The sequence below is a fragment of the Anarrhichthys ocellatus genome, unplaced genomic scaffold (genome assembly GCF_004355925.1).
Source record: "Anarrhichthys ocellatus isolate YVR2014 unplaced genomic scaffold, GSC_Weel_1.0 scaffold1089, whole genome shotgun sequence".
In the NCBI taxonomy this organism is placed as follows: Eukaryota; Metazoa; Chordata; class Actinopteri; order Perciformes; family Anarhichadidae; genus Anarrhichthys; species Anarrhichthys ocellatus.
In genome coordinates, this window is record NW_022281063.1 from 1 (window position 1) to 7,089 (window position 7,089).

At 44.8% G+C, this 7,089-nt stretch overlaps 1 long non-coding RNA gene across 1 annotated transcript; it reads right to left on the reverse strand.

Moving 5' to 3' along the window:
• Positions 1–3,034: 3,034 nt before the first annotated feature.
• LOC116377281 (uncharacterized) lies at positions 3,035–7,083 on the reverse strand. Its single transcript, XR_004212185.1, has 2 exons — positions 5,069–7,083; positions 3,035–3,321 (listed from the first exon to the last, which is right to left on the reverse strand). It is a non-coding gene; the product is annotated as an uncharacterized LOC116377281 (long non-coding RNA).
• Between the last annotated feature and the right edge of the window lie 6 nt (positions 7,084–7,089).

The following is a 7,089-nucleotide window of genomic DNA, read 5'->3' on the forward strand; positions in this document are numbered from 1 at the left end:
TAATTAAAGGGTTCGTTCACCCAAATAATAAAAAAACGTCATTTCCTACTTAGTGGTATCTGACCACGGCCATAGTTCTGGTTTGATTTCCCCATGTTTTGAGATATCAGCATCTTTTTAGTGATTATTTAGGCGGTGTGGGGCAGTTAGGCATTCACAGATAGAGCAGAACTGTTGTGAGTAGTGTAAACCATTACAGTGACTGCTCCTAGAAATGCTCCGTCACTGTAACTTTGGGGGTTGGGTTGTTTGATGTCTTACTAGGAGTTTGATGAGCTGTTGATGTAAGAGAGTACTTCTGCTGAGGAGTAATACAACTGTTTATTAAAGTAATGTAATGAGTTTTTTGAATATGTAATGAGTAATTCCTTGTATTTTTCAAGTAACATGTCTTAACACTGGATTTGGGTGAACTGGCCCTTTAACTTGGCCCCAAACTGCACACATCCAAACTGACTTAACTTTACCCCAATTCTGCTGCGATACGACAGCCCATAAACCTTTTACACATTTCACACACTGAACACAGTTCTTCTAAATTACAAACACTACAATGAATGTACCGAAACACTCACCTCTCACACTCGCCTCCTCTTCCTCCCTCCCTCCAATGCTGAGGTTCCATCCATCCAACTGCTTCACTGAGCTGCGTATGTTTATGTGTACGCTTGGTGATTGCGGCGGGGGGGGGGTCTAATTCAATTCACCGGCAGCCAGTTCCAGTTCACATTAACACAGTTTAATAAAAGACTATTCAATTAGCTGCAGAGCCCCATGTGAGCGTGTGCTGCGTGCAGAAACAGAACGGCGACTGTCATTGATGGAGCCGCACACCCTAATTAGGCTCACTGTCGACTTCTCACATATGCAACGCCAAGTTGGCTGAGGGTGAAGAGAAGAAAAGAGGAGAGGGGACGCAGCGAGGGAAAGAGAAAAGTGTAGGGTAACAGATCCCCAGCAGTAAGTGAACTCCAGGTGTGTCTGACAGCAGGTGCATTCTACAAGTGTCTAACTTTACTTGAATTGATCCCCATTAAGTGCATACAAAGGGCAACGGTTTGTCAAAGTCTGACACCGCCTCTCATTTGCTGAAACCCTTTCAGCTGGATAAGAAAGAACAGCGTTTCAAGAGCTGAGCGAAGTAGACGGCGCAGGGCTGCTAAAACACGTACATTAGGCTCAAGCTGAAGGACGTCTGAGAGGTTTAAGTCAAACTCAAAGAATATTTACGTCAGATGAACACCTGCACTTAAGAGGGTGGTGGGGGGGGAAGCAAAGAAATGTATGTTGAATGCAGAGTGAGCATGACAGGAGCCCCAACCGGCCTCACTGCCCGCTAATCACCGAGAAGTGAATAGCGGCGCATTGTGAGGCGTGGGCAGCCATCTTCTAACCCGGCACCGTGCAAGCTCGTCTTCGCAAAATCAAAGCCGGGCCGGTTACCACGGCAACCTCAATCCCCAATCTTTCGCAGTAATAAGGTGGGAAAAGAAAAGGCTCCGCACTATATAGATGCAGGGGTTGAGAGTCAAGATGCTCTGTCAAAAAATAAAAATAAAATTACCAGCGGTGAGGGTTTCAGCCTTCAGATCGAACACACAAACAACAACCATCAAGATCGTGTTGATCTCATTTCACCACAAAACCACATTCAGAACATCTCATAAAGCCCAGCTTTCCGGGTTTTTTTTCCACCCATTGTGCTCTCTTATCCCATATATTGGTGAAATATCCACGATATTTCTGTAATTCAGCCACTTTAATTAAAAGGGGGGTGGGTTTCTAATAAAAGCCAAATGGCAGATAGCGGTGCCCGGGCTTTTCACCAGTTTGTTTAATCAGAGAATTGCTGAATGGGAGGAAGGCAATAACAGAGTGAATAGAGTCTGGTATTTGTAAAGAAATGTCAGGGAGAGAGGAGGGATATGAGAGTCACTGACTGAAACCTCCAATATGAGGCTGGCTTTATTATATGTGCATCATGTCTGTTGGGTTAGAGCTGCCTAATCCTTGGTGAGGAAGTGGAGTTTGTGGTTGGAGGTGTTCGTTCGCTCGCACACACACACACACACGCGCACACACACACAACACTGGACTGACAGAAATGATAGACACACACACGCACACATTTCATTGGCCTCAGTATTTCCCTGGATTTCTATAATAGAGCATACATTGTATGGATTGGTCAATGGTGCTGTGAGTGGTACGACGTGATCGATGCCATGATGGCGAGTGAGAGTCAAACTGTGATCAATAGATCACTTCTCGCTGCTATCGTTAACAAATACACTCTACTACATTCACATTGATTACCACTTGTGTGTGAATGTGTACTTTCATACAGGAACAACCGTGAGGACATATTGCAAGTCCATTAATATTCTGCCTGTGTCTGCTGTGTGACTGTGTGCAGTACGTATGTGTGTTTGTGGTGCGCGATAACAAGCCTCTGTCATTCTGAGGTTGGCCAACCATGTCCATATATAAGTGGAAATGCATCTTAACTGAGTCTCTCTCTCACACACACACACACACACACACACACACACACACACACACACACAGAAAGAGGGTTAAGTGTGTGAGTACAGACTCGTGCTATGAGCTGCCGCTCTGTGAGCTGACCTCCGGGGTTATCTGGAAGGTTCCTCCGCACCTTGCTGCTAGCACCAACCTTTGCAGTCACCATGGAAACACAGCTAGCAGGGACAACATGTGGCCCGTCCGGTGTGTTGCTCGTGAGCACGCATTCACACGGGCACCTGTACATGACGACACGTATGTATACATGTGTTCACTGTAGTGGGAAAACACGTGAAAAAAAGACAGATGCAGGCACACATATGAATCTGTTCTGGACTTCATTTATCCCTCATTCCCTTCTCTCGCTTAATGAAACCATGAGTATGGCACAGCATTGTCAAAAGGATGCACACGACCCCATTTTCAGCAGTGGAAGCATTATTAGCGTGCCGTGACAAGAGGCAGCCATCCTCACAACACACACACACACACGACACACAACCTGCAGTCTCATCATCACCGGACCACCGGGATTTATTTCAGCGACGGCAGGGGTGTGCCGCCGCAACATGACAATAAATCAACACATCATACACTCTGGAGTGACATGTCAAGATAATACACTCAAAACCCAAAGGAGGACGGGGATTGGGAAGGAGGGGGAGTTATTCAGTGATGGTGAATAAATAAATGGATGGATGGATCGGAGAAGGAGAAGATTTGATGCTCTGTCCTTCTTGACTTCTTCTCCTCCTGCTTTCTTTGGGATTCTCAGCCATGATTCGTCAGTGAGCTCTAAAAACAACAACAACAGGGGGGGGGGGGGGGGAGACAAGGAAAGAGAAACCATCAAATTACTAATTTACATTACTGGGATCCAAAGGGGAAACTCACAAAAGTCAGGATGCATCATGGGAAATCTAATCCCTCACACATAAACAAAGCAGCCATAAAGTCACACATTACAAAGGTGGTTCAGTAAATGTAAGTGTCACCTCACAATTTCTTTCAACCACAGCTCCGAAATGAAACAGCTCACAACAAGGTCTGTGGATTATTCGGAGTGACCAGGTCATGATTTCTGGAAAGAGACGTTGCTTTTTTTGGCACTTTGAGCACCACAAGCTGAGTGCCATATAGTCTCATTACATTGGGGAGAAGGTTGTAATCTCTGCGGCCAATGTCTCCAAAACTAGGGAACTTTAATTTTTGGGATGAACTGTTGTTTTATGAAAAGCATAAATAAACCCAAAGCCTTGGAAACATGGCTTCTTTGTCAGGAACTTTAGTTTAAAAAAAAAGCAAAACTGTTTCATTTTGATGTAGACTAGCACAAAACTGGTCAACATTTTTCAGCCTTGAGAGTAAGAGATATATACACATGATGTACTGTGTTCCCAGGAGTTGTAGCGTGATGCGCGTGCTGCCCTGGAAGTGTTTGGCCTGCAGCAGTAGATGTGAGTTCTAACCCAGTGACTCACAGGAGCTGCAGGGAAAGTCTGCAGTGGTTTATTAGTGCAATAAGCCAACAGCAGAGAGATATTTTGGCCAGTGTGTGTGTTTTTTTTTTTTGTGCAACAGCAAGAATTGCAAAAGACCCGAGTTCTTTACTCCACCTTAAAATCCAAAAGCTCGTAGCTGCCTTTTGCTTGCTTATCGCGGCTCTGTACTGTTGCCATAGCACCAACGCATAGCGCTGAAGTGACAGCACCAGACGAGGCAGCAGACTGCTCATGAAGACAACGAGGGAGAAAGGGGTTGCAGTTGTACAAGTGGACGTGAAAGTGTTTTTTTAATTTATCAGGCAAAATTTGGAGCAGAAGGAGGTAACGTGTGCGCGTGTGGGGTGTGTACCTGCATCAGTGGTTGGAGCAATAGGTAGTGCTATAGAGCTATATATGCCGACTGAAATGAGACTTAACTGGGCTACGAATAATCTATCCAGTCTGGTTTGAAAATGTCTACTATAATCCACCTCTGGTCAGTATGTCATCTACTCATTGCAACTGTGTCATTTAACTCTATACTTCTAAATGTATGTACTATTTATATTTTATCATTTAATTTCTCCCTCTTGCCTCATTTATTACCATTAGCCACAAATAATGTCAAATTGATAAACATCCATCAACCCCTTATCCTGTTAGCTATCACATTATTAATATGACTTTGTTGTTATTGTTGTGAGCATGTGAAGTTTGCATTCTGTGTGCCGCAATGTAAACTCTATAGTGCCGTTTCCTTGCCTTGTTTTAGCTGATGCAAATAAATTGCCTCTGCAAGAAATTAAAGAGTAACTTTGGTATTTTCCAATGTTTGTGTGTCTCAGTGAATTTTTTTAAAAAATTGGTCCAATATTGAGGGAGAACGCTGCAGACGGCAGATGCTAAACAGACTGCAATGTAATCGCTCAGGGCAGTTCCGCACAGTCATTGTACATCCACTTAAAGTATTTGTTTCTGCCACCGGCAGATTGTTATGATAAGTCTCTGACAACATTATAGAGAGGAGCCTACAAAGAAATAAAAAGGCTTTTCTTTACCTTTCACTTGATCCGGTCTGTTAATGTGTCATGTGATCTGTTGCTGGAAGACAGCTATGGACACGCGAGTGAGAGGAGTGAGACAGACTGTTAAATAAAGTGAAACTTAAGCTGGGTACTTACACTGGGCTTAAAATCTAAAAACACAGTGCTAAAGAATCCAGAGTGGTGTATTAAAATGAAACAAGTGTATGAACCGTTACTGGAAGACAATGGATGGATGGAAATGCATTTGGAATCGTCTACTTGTGCAGTGTACGAAACACTGATTGACAACTAAACACCTCTTGCGTCAACACACATACAAACACAAAGCCACAGAGAAAGACACAGGGCAACCCAGGGTTAGTGGAGCATTAGCGTGTGGCTGCTGGGTGGGCTAGTTGGCATGCTAACTACCTCGGGGCTCGGCTGGCTGGCTGGCAGGCAGATATGCTGGCGGGCAGGTTAGCTGTTCACTTGCCAAGTGCATCCGAGGGCATCGCAGCCGGTGCCATTGAATTGGAGATGAGCGGCAAATGTGACATGGGGATTTAGCTTTACTGTTCCACTCACGTCCCGAGACATAAAAGGGGGGACAGTGTGTATCTGCATATGTGCATGAAAGTGGCTCCGACTGTGTTCGCCGTAGTTTGTGCACGCGTTGACGTGTGTGCAGGCGTATGCATGTGCAGTGTGTGGCGGCAGTGTGCGTAGGTATTGCCACACTCGCATACAACAGTGTGATGGGAAATGATGCCTCATGCATAGTGTATGAAGTAGTCCCTGAATTTCAAACTGACCCCCCCTGGCCCCTCCAACAGAACACACAGTTTGATTTGGTTCCCGGGTCCAGATTTGGAATGCCGCCATCCACACTTGGATCATTTAAAGACAGGAAAAGCTTTTTATGCACGGCAACTTGGGCAGGGAGGACAGCCAAATATTCAAGCTCAAGGTCTGTGCCGGATTCAAGATGTACACTCAGTTGCCTGTTTATTAGGTACACCGAACTAAAGCTAATGCAGTCGAGTCCAACAATAAATCCTTCCTTCATCAAGGTAAAATGTTGAAACAGTTTTAAAGGGGTGCTGATTCCAGAGGATGCAGTTTGTGGTGCTGTTATACTGAGAGCTACTTCCAATTTTAGATGCTAGATGTAGACTGAAGGACCACTAATATCTCTTGTTGAGAAGTTGATTTTGTATGGAGCTTTTTCCTCTCATTCAAGAGCGTAGTCTTTCAATCTGAGCGCACGACTTATTGATTTCACGTTCAGATTTTGTAATGCTTTCCCTCAAATCCCCGTCGTCGCACTCAAATAGCCCTCGCTTGCGGTTGACATATGGATATTGCAGATATATTGTTGCTTGCATAGATTTCCTGTGCTCCAGCTTCAGGCCTTCTCCTCATACCCAGGCTGCTTCTGTGTGCTCGTGAAACGTCTGATCCCAGATTTCCCCTCTGCTCTTCTGTGCAATAACCCAGTCAAAATTCCCCAACCAATGGAATGCCAGGTGCAGTGTTGACCAATGAAATGATCCCTGCTTTGTTGCGGGTCGGTTCGGTTTACTAGATTGTCCCTGACAGGTGGTTAACTCTTTAAACCTGGTTCATCCACTTCTGCCCTCCAAGACAGATGCAGTCACCTAGAAGTTACCCTCCCTCCGTGCTGGGTGCCAGGTCCTTGGCTGAAAGGACGCTCCGATGGCACCATATGAGGAGATCAGTTGCAATGGTTTACATCATCTACCAGGTGGATGTGGCTGTAATGTTAACGTTACTCTCATCTTTTGTGTTGCTATCAGAGGGAATGAGTTCCAGGAATAATTCCTTCATCTACGCTTTCTAAACCTATTCACATGAGTTGGAACCAATTCGTACACTGTGTTGGTTCAAAAAGTGTAAAGTCGAAACCTATTTCCGAAACTATTTCCCTTCATTATGACCGACTCTTGCCGAGATGGAAAAGGGTCCGTTGAGGTTAGATTTAAAACACACACACACACACACACACACACACACACACACACACACACACA